The sequence below is a fragment of the Narcine bancroftii genome, chromosome 14, assembly GCF_036971445.1.
Source record: "Narcine bancroftii isolate sNarBan1 chromosome 14, sNarBan1.hap1, whole genome shotgun sequence".
NCBI lineage: Eukaryota > Metazoa > Chordata > Chondrichthyes > Torpediniformes > Narcinidae > Narcine > Narcine bancroftii.
In genome coordinates, this window is record NC_091482.1 from 72733306 (window position 1) to 72750720 (window position 17415).

Here is a 17415-nt window from a genome sequence, read left to right on the forward strand (position 1 = left end):
TATTTTCGTGCCTCCTTCTCTGCCTCTCTTTTCCCACATCTCTTTCCCCGCCTCTGATTCCCTGCCTCCGATTCCCCGCCTCAGATAATACGACTCTGATTCCCCGCCTCTGATTCCCCGCCTGTGATTCACCGCCTCTGATTTCCTGCCTCTCTTTCCGTGCCTCTTTCCCGGCCTCTCTTTCCCCGCATCTCTTTTCCTGCCTCTGATGCCCCGCCTCGGATTCCACGCCTCTGATTCCCCGCCTCAGATTTTCCACCTCAGATTCCCCACATCTGATACCCCGCCTCTCTTTCCCTGCGTCTATTTCCGCGCCTCTTTCCCTGCCTCTCTTTCCCCACATCTCTTTCCCCGCCTCTGATTCCCCGCCTCGGATTCCCCACATCTGATACCCCGCCTCTCTTTCCCTTCGTCTATTTCCGCGCCTCTTTCTCCGCCTCTCTTTTCCCACATCTCTTTCCCCGCCTCTGATTCCCCGCCTCTGATTCCCCGCCTCTGATACCATGACTCTGATTCCCCGCCTCTGATTCCCCGCCTCTGATTCCACGCCTCTGATTCCCCGCCTCTCATTCCCCGCCCCTGATTCCCCGCCTCTCTTTCCCTGCCACTATTTTTGTGCCTCCTTCTCTGCCTCTCTTTTCCCACATCTCTTTCCCCGCCTCTGTTTCCCTGCCTCCGATTCCCCGCCTCAGATAATACGACTCTGATTCCCCGCCTCTGATTCCCCGCCTCTGATTCACCGCCTCTGATTTCCTGCCTCTCTTTCCGTACCTCTTTCCCGGCCTCTCTTTCCCCACATCTCTTTTCCTGCCTCTGATGCCCCGACTCGGATTCCACGCCTCTGATTCCCCGCCTCAGATTTTCCACTTCAGATTCCCCACATCTGATACCCCGCCTCTCTTTCCCTGCGTCTATTTCCGCGCCTCTTTCCCTGCCTCTCTTTCCCCACATCTCTTTCCCCGCCTCTGATTCCCCGCCTCGGATTCCCCACATCTGATACCCCGCCTCTCTTTCCCTGCCACTATTTTTGTGCCTCTTTCCCTGCCTCTCTTTTCCCACATCTCTTTCCCCGCCTCTGATTCCCCGCCTCTGATTCCCCGCCTCTGATTCCCCGCCTCTGATTCCCTGCCTCTGATTCCCCGACTCTGATTCCCCGCCTCTGATTCCCCACCTCTGATTCCCCGACTCTGATTCCCTGACACTGATTCCCCGACTCTGATTCCCCGACTCTGATTCCCCGACTCAGATTCCCTGTTTCAGAGTCTCTGACTCTTTCCCCGCCTCCCTTTCGCCGCCTCTCTTTTCCCACATCTCTATTCCCCCCTCTGATTCCACGCCTGTGATTCCCCGCCTCAGATTCGCCGCCTCAGATTCCCTTCCTCTGGATCTCCGCCTCTGAATCCCTGCCTCTGATTCCCCACCTCTATTTCCTTGCCTCTTTCCCTGCCTCTCTTTCCCCACATCTCTTTCCCCGCCTCTGATTCCCCGCCTTGAATTCCCCACATCTGATACTCCGCCTCTCTTTCCCTGCGTCTATTTCCGCGCCTCTTTCCCTGCCTCTCTTTCCCCACATCTCTTTTCCACCCTCTGATTCCCCGCTTCTGATTCCCCGCCTCCGTTTCTCCGACTCTGTTTCCCTGCCTCCGATTCCCCGCTTCAGAGTCCCTGGCTCTTTCCATGCCTCTCTTTCCCCACATTTCTTTTCCCCCTTCTGATTCTCCCCCTTTCAATCTCAGCCTCTGATTTCCCACCTCAGAATCCCCACCTCAAATTCCCCGCCTCTGATTCCCCGCCTCTGCTTCCCCGCCTCTGCTTCCCCGCGTCTGCTTCCCCGCGTCTGCTTCCCCGCCTCTGCTTCCCCGCATCTGCTTCCCCGCCTCTGATTCCCCGCCTCTGAAACCACGACTCTGATTCCCCGCCTCTGATTCCTCGCCTCTGATTTCCCGCCTCTCTTTCCGTGCCTCTTTCCCGGCCTCTCTTTCCCCACATCTCTTTTCCTGCCTCTGATTCCCCGCCTCGGATTCCACGCCTCTGATTCCCCGCCTCAGATTCTCCACCTCAAATTCCCCGCTTCTGATACCACGACTCTGATTCCCCGCCTCTGATTCCCCGCCTCTCATTTCCCACCTCTCTTTCCGTGCCTCTTTCCCCGCCTCTCTTTCCTTGCCTCTTTCCCTGCCTCTCTTTCTCCACATCTCTTTCCCCACCTCTGATTCCCCGCCTCGGATCCCCCACATCTGATACCCTGCCTCTCTTTCCCTGCGTCTATTTCCACGCCTCTTTCTCTGCCTCTCTTTCCCCACATCTCTTTTCCTGCCTCTGATTCCCCGCCTCGGATAACCCGCATCTGATACCCCTCCTCGCTTTCACTGCGTCTATTTCCACGCCTCTTTCTCTGCCTCTCTTTTCCCACATCTCTTTCCCCGCCTCTGATTCCCCGCCTCTGATTCTCCGCCTCTGATTCCCCGCCTCTGCTTCCCCGCCTCTGATTCCCCGCCTCTGATTCCCCGCCTCTGATTCCCCACCTCTGATTCCCCGCCTCTGATTCCCCGCCTCTGATTCCCTGCCTCTTTTTCCCTGCCACTATTTTCGTGCCTCATTCTCTGCCTCTCTTTTCCCACATCTCTTTCCCCGCCTCTGATTCCCCGCCTCAGATTCCCCACCTCAGATAATACGACTCTGATTCCCCGCCTCTCATTTCCCACCTCTCTTTCCGTGCCTCTTTCCCCGCCTCTCTTTCCTTGCCTCTTTCCCTGCCTCTCTTTCTCCACATCTCTTTCCCCACCTCTGATTCCCCGCCTCGGATCCCCCACATCTGATACCCCGCCTCTCTTTCCCTGCGTCTATTTCCACGCCTCTTTCTCTGCCTCTCTTTCCCCACATCTCTTTTCCGCCCTCTGATTCCCCGCCTCTGATTTCCCGCCTCTGATTCCCCGCCTCTGATTCCCTGCCTCTCTTTCCCTGCCACTATTTTCGTGCCTCCTTCTCTGCCTCTCTTTTCCCACATCTCATTTCCGCCCTCTGATTCCCCACCTCTGATTCCCCGCCTCTGATTCCCCGCCTCTGATTCCCCACCTCTGATTTCCCACCTCTCTTTCCGTGCCTCTTTCCCGGCCTCTCTTTCCCCACATCTCTTTTCCTGGCTCTGATTCCCCGCCTCGGATTCCCCGCATCTGATTCCCCGCCTCTGATTCCCCTCCTCTGATTCCCCTCCTCTGATTCCCCGCCTCTGATTCTCCTCCTCTGATTCTCCTCCTCTGATTCCCCGCCTCTGATTCCCCGCCTCGGATTCCCCGCATCTGATACCCCTCCTCTCTTTCACTGCGTCTATTTCCACGCCTCTTTCTCTGCCTCTCTTTCCCCACATCTCTTTTCCGTCCTCTGATTCCCCGCTTCTGATTCCCCGCTTCTGATTCCCCGCCTCCATTTCTCCGACTCTGATTCCCTTCCTCTGTTTCCCTGCCACCGATTCCCTGCCTCCGATTCCCTGCTTCAGAGTCCCTGGCTCTTTCCCTGGCTCTTTCCCTGCCCTTCTTTCCCCACATCTCTTTTCCCCCCTCTGATTCACCCTCTTTTAATTTCAGCCTCTGATTCCCCGCCTCTGGTTCCCCGCCTGTGATTCCCCGCCTGTGATTCCCCGCCTCTCTTTCCCTGCCACTATTTTCGTGCCTCTTTCTCTGCCTCTCTTTTCCCACATCTCTATTCCCCCCTCTGATTCCCCGCCTCTGATTCCCCGCCTCTGATTCCCCGCCTCTGATTCCCCGCCTCTGATTCCCTGCCTCTCTTTCCCTGCCACTATTTTCGTGCCTCCTTCTCTGCCTCTCTTTTCCCACATCTCATTTCCGCCCTCTGATTCCCCGCCTCGGATTCCCCGCATCTGATTCCCCGCCTCTGATTCCCCACCTCTGATTTCCCGCCTCTCTTTCCGTGCCTCTCTCCCGGACTCTCTTTCCCCACATCTCTTTTCCTGCCTCTGATTCCCCGCCTCGGATTCCCCGCATCTGATACCCCTCCTCTCTTTCACTGCGTCTATTTCCACGCCTCTTTCTCTGCCTCTCTTTCCCCACATCTCTTTTCTGCCCTCTGATTCCCCACCTCTGATTCCACGCCTCCGTTCCTCTGCCTCTGATACCCCGCCTCTGATACCCCGCCTCTGATACCCCGCCTCTGATTCCCCGCCTCTGATTCCCCGCCTCTGATTCCCCTCCTCTGATTCCCCGACTCTGATTCCCCGACTCTGATTCCCCGCCTCTGATTCCATGACTCTGATTCCCCGACTCCGATTCCCCACCTTAGATTCCACGCCTCTGATTCCACGCCTCTGATTCCTTGCCTCGGATTGCACACATCTGATAACCCGCCTCTCTTTCTCTGCCTCTCTTTCGCCACATCTCTTTTCCGTCCTCTGATTCCCCGCTTCTGATTCCCCGCTTCTGATTCCCCGCCTCCATTTCTCCGACTCTGATTCCCTTCCTCTGTTTTCCTGCCTCCGATTCCCTGCCTCCGATTCCCTGCTTCAGAGTCCCTGGCTCTTTCCCTGGCTCTTTCCCTGCCCTTCTTTCCCCACATCTCTTTTCCCCCCTCTGGTTCACCCTCTTTTAATTTCAGCCTCTGATTCCCCGCCTCTGGTTCCCCGCCTCTGATTCTCCGCCTCTGATTCCCTGCCTCTTATTCCCCGCCTCTGATTCCCCGACTCTGATTCCCCGACTCCGATTCCCTGCTTCAGAGTCTCTGACTCTTTCCCCGCCTCCCTTTCGCCGCCTCTCTTTTCCCACATCTCTATTCCCCCCTCTGATTCCACGCCTCTGATTCCCCGACAGACTCCCCACCTCAGATTCCCTGCCTCAGATTCCCTGCCTCTGATTCCCCCCCTCTGATTCCCTGCCTCTGAATCCCCACCTCTGATTCCCCGCCTCTATTTCCTTGCCTCTTTCCCTGCCTCTCTTTCCCCACATCTCTTTCCCCGCCTTGAATTCCCCACATCTGATACCCCGCCTCTCTTTCCCTGCGTCTATTTCCGCGCCTCTTTCCCTGCCTCTCTTTCCCCACATCTCTTTTCCGCCCTCTGATTCCCCGCTTCTGATTCCCCGCCTCCGTTCTCCGACTCTGTTTCCCTGCCTCCGATTCCCTGCTTCAGAGTCCCTGGCTCTTTCCATGCCTCTCTTTCCCTACATATCTTTTCCCCCTTCTGATTCTCTCCCTTTGAATCTCAGCCTCGGATTCCCCACCTCAGATTCCCCACCTCAGATTCCCTGCCTCAGAATCCCCACCTCAGATTCCCCGCCTCTGATTCCCCGCCTCTGATTCCCCGCCTCTGCTTCCCCGCCTCTGAATCCCCGCCTCTGATTCCCCGCCTCCATTTCTCCCACTCTGATTCCCTTCCTCTGTTTCCCTGCCTCCGATTCCCTGCTTCAGAGTCCCTGGCTCTTTCCCTGGCTCTTTCCCTGCCCTTCTTTCCCCACATCTCTTTTCCCCCCTCTGATTCACCCCCTTTTAATTTCAGCCTCTGATTCCCCGCCTGTGGTTCCCCGCCTCTGATTCCCCGCCTCTCTTTCCCTGCCACTATTTTCGTGCCTCTTTCTCTGCCTCTCTTTTCCCACATCTCATTTCCGCCCACTGATTCCCCGCCTCTGATTCCCCGCCTCTGATTCCCCGCCTCTGCTTCCCCGCCTCTGCTTCCCCGCCTCTGCTTCCCCGCCTCTGCTTCCCCGCCTCTGCTTCCCCGCCTCTGCTTCCCCGCCTCTGATTGCCCGCCTCTGATTTCCCGCCTCTGATTCCCCGCCTCTGATTCCCCGCCTCTGATTCCCCGCCTCTGATTCCCTGCCTCTCTTTCCCTGCCACTATTTTCGTGCCTCCTTCTCTGCCTCTCTTTTCCCACATCTCTTTCCCCGCCTCTGATTCCCTGCCTCCGATTCCCCGCCTCAGATAATACGACTCTGATTCCCCGCCTCTGATTCCCCGCCTGTGATTCACCGCCTCTGATTTCCTGCCTCTCTTTCCGTGCCTCTTTCCCGGCCGCTCTTTCCCCACATCTCTTTTACTGCCTCTGATGCCCCGCCTCGGATTCCACGCCTCTGATTCCCCGCCTCAGATTTTCCACTTCAGATTCCCCACATCTGATACCCCGCCTCTCTTTCCCTGCGTCTATTTCCGCGCCTCTTTCCCTGCCTCTCTTTCCCCACATCTCTTTCCCCGCCTCTGATTCCCCGCCTCGGATTCCCCACATCTGATACCCCGCCTCTCTTTCCCTGCGTCTATTTCCGCGCCTCTTTCCCCGCCTCTCTTTTCCCACATCTCTTTCCCCGCCTCTGATTCCCCGCCTCTGAAACCACGACTCTGATTCCCCGCCTCTGATTCCCCGCCTCTGAAACCACGACTCTGATTCCCCGCCTCTGATTCCTCGCCTCTGATTTCCCGCCTCTCTTTCCGTGCCTCTTTCCCGGCCTCTCTTTCCCCGCCTCTCTTTTCCCACATCTCTTTCCCCGCCTCTGATTCCCCGCCTCTGATTCCCCGCCTCTGATACCATGACTCTGATTCCCCGCCTCTGATTCCCCGCCTCTGATTCCCCGCCTCTGATTCCCCGCCTCTGATTCCTCGCCTCTGATTTCCCGCCTCTCTTTCCGTGCCTCTTTCCCGGCCTCTCTTTCCCCACATCTCTTTTCCTGCCTCTGATTCCCCGCCTCGGATTCCACGCCTCTGATTCCCCGCCTCAGATTCTCCACCTCAAATTCCCCGCTTCTGATACCACGACTCTGATTCCCCGCCTCTGATTCCCCGCCTCTCATTTCCCACCTCTCTTTCCGTGCCTCTTTCCCCGCCTCTCTTTCCTTGCCTCTTTCCCTGCCTCTCTTTCTCCACATCTCTTTCCCCACCTCTGATTCCCCGCCTCGGATCCCCCACATCTGATACCCTGCCTCTATTTCCCTGCGTCTATTTCCACGCCTCTTTCTCTGCCTCTCTTTCCCCACATCTCTTTTCCGCCCTCAGATTCCCCGCCTCTGATTCCCCGCCTCTGATTCCCCGCCTCTGCTTCCCCGCCTCTGAATCCCCGCCTCTGATTCCCCGCCTCCATTTCTCCCACTCTGATTCCCTTCCTCTGTTTCCCTGCCTCCGATTCCCTGCTTCAGAGTCCCTGGCTCTTTCCCTGGCTCTTTCCCTGCCCTTCTTTCCCCACATCTCTTTTCCCCCCTCTGATTCACCCCCTTTTAATTTCAGCCTCTGATTCCCCGCCTGTGGTTCCCCGCCTCTGATTCCCCGCCTCTCTTTCCCTGCCACTATTTTCGTGCCTCTTTCTCTGCCTCTCTTTTCCCACATCTCATTTCCGCCCACTGATTCCCCGCCTCTGATTCCCCGCCTCTGATTCCCTGCCTCTGATTCCCCGACTCTGATTCCCCGCCTCTGATTCCCCGACTCTGATTCCCTGACACTGATTCCCCGACTCTGATTCCCCGACTCTGATTCCCCGACTCAGATTCCCTGTTTCAGAGTCTCTGACTCTTTCCCCGCCTCCCTTTCGCCGCCTCTCTTTCCCCACATCTCTTTCCCCGCCTCTGATTCCCCGCCTTGAATTCCCCACATCTGATACTCCGCCTCTCTTTCCCTGCGTCTATTTCCGCGCCTCCTTCCCTGCCTCTCTTTCCCCACATCTCTTTTCCACCCTCTGATTCCCCGCTTCTGAATCCCCGCCTCCGTTTCTCCGACTCTGTTTCCCTGCCTCCGATTCCCTGCTTCAGAGTCCCTGGCTCTTTCCATGCCTCTCTTTCCCCACATTTCTTTTCCCCCTTCTGATTCTCCCCCTTTCAATCTCAGCCTCTGATTTCCCACCTCAGAATCCCCACCTCAAATTCCCCGCCTCTGATTCCCCGCCTCTGCTTCCCCGCCTCTGCTTCCCCGCCTCTGCTTCCCCGCCTCTGATTCCCCGCCTCTGATTCCCCGCCTCTGATTCCCCGCCTCTGATTTCCCGCCTCTGATTCCCCGCCTCTGATTCCCCGCCTCTGATTCCCCCCCTCTGAATCCCCGCCTCTCTTTCCCTGCGTCTATTTCCGCGCCTCTTTCCCTGCCTCTCTTTTCCCACATCTCTTTCCCCGCCTCTGATTCCCCGCCTCTGATTCCCCGCCTCTGATTCCCCGCCTCTGATTCCCTGCCTCTGATTCCCCGACTCTGATTCCCCGACTCCGATTCCCTGCTTCAGAGTCTCTGACTCTTTCCCCGCCTCCCTTTCGCCGCCTCTCTTTTCCCACATCTCTATTCCCCACCTCAGATTCCCTGCCTCTGAATCCCCACCTCTGATTCCCCGCCTCTATTTCCTTGCCTCTTTCCCTGCCTCTCTTTCCCCACATCTCTTTCCCCGCCTTGAATTCCCCACATCTGATACCCCGCCTCTCTTTCCCTGCGTCTATTTCCGCGCCTCTTTCCCTGCCTCTCTTTCCCCACATCTCTTTTCCGCCCTCTGATTCCCCGCTTCTGATTCCCCGCCTCCGTTCTCCGACTCTGTTTCCCTGCCTCCGATTCCCTGCTTCAGAGTCCCTGGCTCTTTCCATGCCTCTCTTTCCCTACATATCTTTTCCCCCTTCTGATTCTCTCCCTTTGAATCTCATGCTCGGATTCCCCACCTCAGATTCCCCACCTCAGATTCCCTGCCTCAGAATCCCCACCTCAGATTCCCCGCCTCTGATTCCCCGCCTCTGATTCCCCGCCTCTCTTTCCCTGCCACTATTTTCGTGCCTCTTTCTCTGCCTCTCTTTTCCCACATCTCACTTCCGCCCACTGATTCCCCGCCTCTGATTCCCCGCCTCTGATTCCCCGCCTCTGCTTCCCCGCCTCTGAATCCCCGCCTCTGATTCCCCGCCTCCATTTCTCCCACTCTGATTCCCTTCCTCTGTTTCCCTGCCTCCGATTCCCTGCTTCAGAGTCCCTGGCTCTTTCCCTGGCTCTTTCCCTGCCCTTCTTTCCCCACATCTCTTTTCCCCCCTCTGATTCACCCCCTTTTAATTTCAGCCTCTGATTCCCCGCCTGTGGTTCCCCGCCTCTGATTCCCCGCCTCTCTTTCCCTGCCACTATTTTCGTGCCTCTTTCTCTGCCTCTCTTTTCCCACATCTCATTTCCGCCCACTGATTCCCCGCCTCTGATTCCCCGCCTCTGATTCTCCGCCTCTGATTCCCTGCCTCTGATTCCCCGACTCTGATTCCCCGCCTCTGATTCCCCACCTCTGATTCCCCGACTCTGATTCCCTGACACTGATTCCCCGCCTCTGATTTCCCGCCTCTGATTCCCCGCCTCTGATTCCCCGCCTCTGATTCCACGCATCTGATTCCCCGCCTCTCTTTCCCTGCCACTATTTTTGTGCCTCTTTCCCTGCCTCTCTTTTCCCACATCTCTTTCCCCGCCTCTGATTCCCCGCCTCAGATTCCCCGCCTCTGAAACCACGACTCTGATTCCCCGCCTCTGATTCCCCGCCTCTGATTCCCCGCCTCTGATTCCCCGCCTCTGATTCCCCGACTCTGATTCCCTGACACTGATTCCCCGACTCTGATTCCCCGACTCTGATTCCCCGACTCAGATTCCCTGTTTCAGAGTCTCTGACTCTTTCCCCGCCTCCCTTTCGCCGCCTCTCTTTTCCCACATCTCTATTCTCCCCTCTGATTCCACGCCTGTGATTCCCCGCCTCAGATTCGCCGCCTCAGATTCCCTGCCTCTGGATATCCGCCTCTGATTCCCTGCCTCTGATTCCCCACCTCTATTTCCTTGCCTCTTTCCCTGCCTCTCTTTCCCCACATCTCTTTCCCCGCCTCTGATTCCCCGCCTTGAATTCCCCACATCTGATACTCCGCCTCTCTTTCCCTGCGTCTATTTCCGCGCCTCTTTCCCTGCCTCTCTTTCCCCACATCTCTTTTCCACCCTCTGATTCCCCGCTTCTGATTCCCCGCCTCTGATTCCCCGCCTCTGATTCCACGCATCTGATTCCCCGCCTCTCTTTCCCTGCCACTATTTTTGTGCCTCTTTCCCTGCCTCTCTTTTCCCACATCTCTTTCCCCGCCTCTGATTCCCCGCCTCAGATTCCCCGCCTCTGAAACCACGACTCTGATTCCCCGCCTCTCTTTCCCTGCCACTATTTTTGTGCCTCTTTCCCTGCCTCTCTTTCCCCACATCTCTTTTCCACCCTCTGATTCCCCGCTTCTGATTCCCCGCCTCCGTTTCTCCGACTCTGTTTCCCTGCCTCCGATTCCCTGCTTCAGAGTCCCTGGCTCTTTCCATGCCTCTCTTTCCCCACATTTCTTTTCCCCCTTCTGATTCTCCCCCTTTCAATCTCAGCCTCTGATTTCCCACCTCAGAATCCCCACCTCAAATTCCCCGCCTCTGATTCCCCGCCTCTGCTTCCCCGCCTCTGCTTCCCCGCGTCTGCTTCCCCGCCTCTGCTTCCCCGCCTCTGCTTCCCCGCCTCTGATTCCCCGCCTCTGATTCCCCGCCTCTGATTCCCCGCCTCTGATTCCCCGCCTCTGATTCCCCGCCTCTGATTCCCTGCCTCTCTTTCCCTGCCACTATTTTCGTGCCTCCTTCTCTGCCTCTCTTTTCCCACATCTCTTTCCCCGCCTCTGATTCCCTGCCTCCGATTCCCCGCCTCAGATAATACGACTCTGATTCCCCGCCTCTGATTCCCCGCCTGTGATTCACCGCCTCTGATTTCCTGCCTCTCTTTCCGTGCCTCTTTCCCGGCCTCTCTTTCCCCGCATCTCTTTTCCTGCCTCTGATGCCCCGCCTCGGATTCCACGCCTCTGATTCCCCGCCTCAGATTTTCCACCTCAGATTCCCCACATCTGATACCCCGCCTCTCTTTCCCTGCGTCTATTTCCGCGCCTCTTTCCCTGCCTCTCTTTCCCCACATCTCTTTCCCCGCCTCTGATTCCCCGCCTCGGATTCCCCACATCTGATACCCCGCCTCTCTTTCCCTTCGTCTATTTCCGCGCCTCTTTCTCCGCCTCTCTTTTCCCACATCTCTTTCCCCGCCTCTGATTCCCCGCCTCTGATTCCCCGCCTCTGATACCATGACTCTGATTCCCCGCCTCTGATTCCCCGCCTCTGATTCCACGCCTCTGATTCCCCGCCTCGCATTCCCCGCCCCTGATTCCCCGCCTCTCTTTCCCTGCCACTATTTTTGTGCCTCCTTCTCTGCCTCTCTTTTCCCACATCTCTTTCCCCGCCTCTGTTTCCCTGCCTCCGATTCCCCGCCTCAGATAATACGACTCTGATTCCCCGCCTCTGATTCCCCGCCTCTGATTCACCGCCTCTGATTTCCTGCCTCTCTTTCCGTACCTCTTTCCCGGCCTCTCTTTCCCCACATCTCTTTTCCTGCCTCTGATGCCCCGACTCGGATTCCACGCCTCTGATTCCCCGCCTCAGATTTTCCACTTCAGATTCCCCACATCTGATACCCCGCCTCTCTTTCCCTGCGTCTATTTCCGCGCCTCTTTCCCTGCCTCTCTTTCCCCACATCTCTTTCCCCGCCTCTGATTCCCCGCCTCGGATTCCCCACATCTGATACCCCGCCTCTCTTTCCCTGCCACTATTTTTGTGCCTCTTTCCCTGCCTCTCTTTTCCCACATCTCTTTCCCCGCCTCTGATTCCCCGCCTCTGATTCCCCGCCTCTGATTCCCCGCCTCTGATTCCCTGCCTCTGATTCCCCGACTCTGATTCCCCGCCTCTGATTCCCCACCTCTGATTCCCCGACTCTGATTCCCTGACACTGATTCCCCGACTCTGATTCCCCGACTCTGATTCCCCGACTCAGATTCCCTGTTTCAGAGTCTCTGACTCTTTCCCCGCCTCCCTTTCGCCGCCTCTCTTTTCCCACATCTCTATTCCCCCCTCTGATTCCACGCCTGTGATTCCCCGCCTCAGATTCGCCGCCTCAGATTCCCTGCCTCTGGATCTCCGCCTCTGAATCCCTGCCTCTGATTCCCCACCTCTATTTCCTTGCCTCTTTCCCTGCCTCTCTTTCCCCACATCTCTTTCCCCGCCTCTGATTCCCCGCCTTGAATTCCCCACATCTGATACTCCGCCTCTCTTTCCCTGCGTCTATTTCCGCGCCTCTTTCCCTGCCTCTCTTTCCCCACATCTCTTTTCCACCCTCTGATTCCCCGCTTCTGATTCCCCGCCTCCGTTTCTCCGACTCTGTTTCCCTGCCTCCGATTCCCCGCTTCAGAGTCCCTGGCTCTTTCCATGCCTCTCTTTCCCCACATTTCTTTTCCCCCTTCTGATTCTCCCCCTTTCAATCTCAGCCTCTGATTTCCCACCTCAGAATCCCCACCTCAAATTCCCCGCCTCTGATTCCCCGCCTCTGCTTCCCCGCCTCTGCTTCCCCGCGTCTGCTTCCCCGCGTCTGCTTCCCCGCCTCTGCTTCCCCGCATCTGCTTCCCCGCCTCTGATTCCCCGCCTCTGAAACCACGACTCTGATTCCCCGCCTCTGATTCCTCGCCTCTGATTTCCCGCCTCTCTTTCCGTGCCTCTTTCCCGGCCTCTCTTTCCCCACATCTCTTTTCCTGCCTCTGATTCCCCGCCTCGGATTCCACGCCTCTGATTCCCCGCCTCAGATTCTCCACCTCAAATTCCCCGCTTCTGATACCACGACTCTGATTCCCCGCCTCTGATTCCCCGCCTCTCATTTCCCACCTCTCTTTCCGTGCCTCTTTCCCCGCCTCTCTTTCCTTGCCTCTTTCCCTGCCTCTCTTTCTCCACATCTCTTTCCCCACCTCTGATTCCCCGCCTCGGATCCCCCACATCTGATACCCTGCCTCTCTTTCCCTGCGTCTATTTCCACGCCTCTTTCTCTGCCTCTCTTTCCCCACATCTCTTTTCCTGCCTCTGATTCCCCGCCTCGGATAACCCGCATCTGATACCCCTCCTCGCTTTCACTGCGTCTATTTCCACGCCTCTTTCTCTGCCTCTCTTTTCCCACATCTCTTTCCCCGCCTCTGATTCCCCGCCTCTGATTCTCCGCCTCTGATTCCCCGCCTCTGCTTCCCCGCCTCTGATTCCCCGCCTCTGATTCCCCGCCTCTGATTCCCCGCCTCTGATTCCCCGCCTCTGATTCCCCGCTTCTGATTCCCTGCCTCTTTTTCCCTGCCACTATTTTCGTGCCTCATTCTCTGCCTCTCTTTTCCCACATCTCTTTCCCCGCCTCTGATTCCCCGCCTCAGATTCCCCACCTCAGATAATACGACTCTGATTCCCCGCCTCTCATTTCCCACCTCTCTTTCCGTGCCTCTTTCCCCGCCTCTCTTTCCTTGCCTCTTTCCCTGCCTCTCTTTCTCCACATCTCTTTCCCCACCTCTGATTCCCCGCCTCGGATCCCCCACATCTGATACCCCGCCTCTCTTTCCCTGCGTCTATTTCCACGCCTCTTTCTCTGCCTCTCTTTCCCCACATCTCTTTTCCGCCCTCTGATTCCCCGCCTCTGATTTCCCGCCTCTGATTCCCCGCCTCTGATTCCCTGCCTCTCTTTCCCTGCCACTATTTTCGTGCCTCCTTCTCTGCCTCTCTTTTCCCACATCTCATTTCCGCCCTCTGATTCCCCACCTCTGATTCCCCGCCTCTGATTCCCCGCCTCTGATTCCCCACCTCTGATTTCCCACCTCTCTTTCCGTGCCTCTTTCCCGGCCTCTCTTTCCCCACATCTCTTTTCCTGGCTCTGATTCCCCGCCTCGGATTCCCCGCATCTGATTCCCCGCCTCTGATTCCCCTCCTCTGATTCCCCTCCTCTGATTCCCCGCCTCTGATTCTCCTCCTCTGATTCTCCTCCTCTGATTCCCCGCCTCTGATTCCCCGCCTCGGATTCCCCGCATCTGATACCCCTCCTCTCTTTCACTGCGTCTATTTCCACGCCTCTTTCTCTGCCTCTCTTTCCCCACATCTCTTTTCCGTCCTCTGATTCCCCGCTTCTGATTCCCCGCTTCTGATTCCCCGCCTCCATTTCTCCGACTCTGATTCCCTTCCTCTGTTTCCCTGCCACCGATTCCCTGCCTCCGATTCCCTGCTTCAGAGTCCCTGGCTCTTTCCCTGGCTCTTTCCCTGCCCTTCTTTCCCCACATCTCTTTTCCCCCCTCTGATTCACCCTCTTTTAATTTCAGCCTCTGATTCCCCGCCTCTGGTTCCCCGCCTGTGATTCCCCGCCTGTGATTCCCCGCCTCTCTTTCCCTGCCACTATTTTCGTGCCTCTTTCTCTGCCTCTCTTTTCCCACATCTCTATTCCCCCCTCTGATTCCCCGCCTCTGATTCCCCGCCTCTGATTCCCCGCCTCTGATTCCCCGCCTCTGATTCCCTGCCTCTCTTTCCCTGCCACTATTTTCGTGCCTCCTTCTCTGCCTCTCTTTTCCCACATCTCATTTCCGCCCTCTGATTCCCCGCCTCGGATTCCCCGCATCTGATTCCCCGCCTCTGATTCCCCACCTCTGATTTCCCGCCTCTCTTTCCGTGCCTCTCTCCCGGACTCTCTTTCCCCACATCTCTTTTCCTGCCTCTGATTCCCCGCCTCGGATTCCCCGCATCTGATACCCCTCCTCTCTTTCACTGCGTCTATTTCCACGCCTCTTTCTCTGCCTCTCTTTCCCCACATCTCTTTTCTGCCCTCTGATTCCCCACCTCTGATTCCACGCCTCCGTTCCTCTGCCTCTGATACCCCGCCTCTGATACCCCGCCTCTGATACCCCGCCTCTGATTCCCCGCCTCTGATTCCCCGCCTCTGATTCCCCTCCTCTGATTCCCCGACTCTGATTCCCCGACTCTGATTCCCCGCCTCTGATTCCATGACTCTGATTCCCCGACTCCGATTCCCCACCTTAGATTCCACGCCTCTGATTCCACGCCTCTGATTCCTTGCCTCGGATTGCACACATCTGATAACCCGCCTCTCTTTCTCTGCCTCTCTTTCGCCACATCTCTTTTCCGTCCTCTGATTCCCCGCTTCTGATTCCCCGCTTCTGATTCCCCGCCTCCATTTCTCCGACTCTGATTCCCTTCCTCTGTTTTCCTGCCTCCGATTCCCTGCCTCCGATTCCCTGCTTCAGAGTCCCTGGCTCTTTCCCTGGCTCTTTCCCTGCCCTTCTTTCCCCACATCTCTTTTCCCCCCTCTGGTTCACCCTCTTTTAATTTCAGCCTCTGATTCCCCGCCTCTGGTTCCCCGCCTCTGATTCTCCGCCTCTGATTCCCTGCCTCTTATTCCCCGCCTCTGATTCCCCGACTCTGATTCCCCGACTCCGATTCCCTGCTTCAGAGTCTCTGACTCTTTCCCCGCCTCCCTTTCGCCGCCTCTCTTTTCCCACATCTCTATTCCCCCCTCTGATTCCACGCCTCTGATTCCCCGACAGACTCCCCACCTCAGATTCCCTGCCTCAGATTCCCTGCCTCAGATTCCCTGCCTCTGATTCCCCCCCTCTGATTCCCTGCCTCTGAATCCCCACCTCTGATTCCCCGCCTCTATTTCCTTGCCTCTTTCCCTGCCTCTCTTTCCCCACATCTCTTTCCCCGCCTTGAATTCCCCACATCTGATACCCCGCCTCTCTTTCCCTGCGTCTATTTCCGCGCCTCTTTCCCTGCCTCTCTTTCCCCACATCTCTTTTCCGCCCTCTGATTCCCCGCTTCTGATTCCCCGCCTCCGTTCTCCGACTCTGTTTCCCTGCCTCCGATTCCCTGCTTCAGAGTCCCTGGCTCTTTCCATGCCTCTCTTTCCCTACATATCTTTTCCCCCTTCTGATTCTCTCCCTTTGAATCTCAGCCTCGGATTCCCCACCTCAGATTCCCCACCTCAGATTCCCTGCCTCAGAATCCCCACCTCAGATTCCCCGCCTCTGATTCCCCGCCTCTGATTCCCCGCCTCTGCTTCCCCGCCTCTGAATCCCCGCCTCTGATTCCCCGCCTCCATTTCTCCCACTCTGATTCCCTTCCTCTGTTTCCCTGCCTCCGATTCCCTGCTTCAGAGTCCCTGGCTCTTTCCCTGGCTCTTTCCCTGCCCTTCTTTCCCCACATCTCTTTTCCCCCCTCTGATTCACCCCCTTTTAATTTCAGCCTCTGATTCCCCGCCTGTGGTTCCCCGCCTCTGATTCCCCGCCTCTCTTTCCCTGCCACTATTTTCGTGCCTCTTTCTCTGCCTCTCTTTTCCCACATCTCATTTCCGCCCACTGATTCCCCGCCTCTGATTCCCCGCCTCTGATTCCCCGCCTCTGCTTCCCCGCCTCTGCTTCCCCGCCTCTGCTTCCCCGCCTCTGCTTCCCCGCCTCTGCTTCCCCGCCTCTGCTTCCCCGCCTCTGATTGCCCGCCTCTGATTTCCCGCCTCTGATTCCCCGCCTCTGATTCCCCGCCTCTGATTCCCCGCCTCTGATTCCCTGCCTCTCTTTCCCTGCCACTATTTTCGTGCCTCCTTCTCTGCCTCTCTTTTCCCACATCTCTTTCCCCGCCTCTGATTCCCTGCCTCCGATTCCCCGCCTCAGATAATACGACTCTGATTCCCCGCCTCTGATTCCCCGCCTGTGATTCACCGCCTCTGATTTCCTGCCTCTCTTTCCGTGCCTCTTTCCCGGCCGCTCTTTCCCCACATCTCTTTTACTGCCTCTGATGCCCCGCCTCGGATTCCACGCCTCTGATTCCCCGCCTCAGATTTTCCACTTCAGATTCCCCACATCAGATACCCCGCCTCTCTTTCCCTGCGTCTATTTCCGCGCCTCTTTCCCTGCCTCTCTTTCCCCACATCTCTTTCCCCGCCTCTGATTCCCCGCCTCGGATTCCCCACATCTGATACCCCGCCTCTCTTTCCCTGCGTCTATTTCCGCGCCTCTTTCCCCGCCTCTCTTTTCCCACATCTCTTTCCCCGCCTCTGATTCCCCGCCTCTGAAACCACGACTCTGATTCCCCGCCTCTGATTCCCCGCCTCTGAAACCACGACTCTGATTCCCCGCCTCTGATTCCTCGCCTCTGATTTCCCGCCTCTCTTTCCGTGCCTCTTTCCCGGCCTCTCTTTCCCCGCCTCTCTTTTCCCACATCTCTTTCCCCGCCTCTGATTCCCCGCCTCTGATTCCCCGCCTCTGATACCATGACTCTGATTCCCCGCCTCTGATTCCCCGCCTCTGATTCCCCGCCTCTGATTCCCCGCCTCTGATTCCTCGCCTCTGATTTCCCGCCTCTCTTTCCGTGCCTCTTTCCCGGCCTCTCTTTCCCCACATCTCTTTTCCTGCCTCTGATTCCCCGCCTCGGATTCCACGCCTCTGATTCCCCGCCTCAGATTCTCCACCTCAAATTCCCCGCTTCTGATACCACGACTCTGATTCCCCGCCTCTGATTCCCCGCCTCTCATTTCCCACCTCTCTTTCCGTGCCTCTTTCCCCGCCTCTCTTTCCTTGCCTCTTTCCCTGCCTCTCTTTCTCCACATCT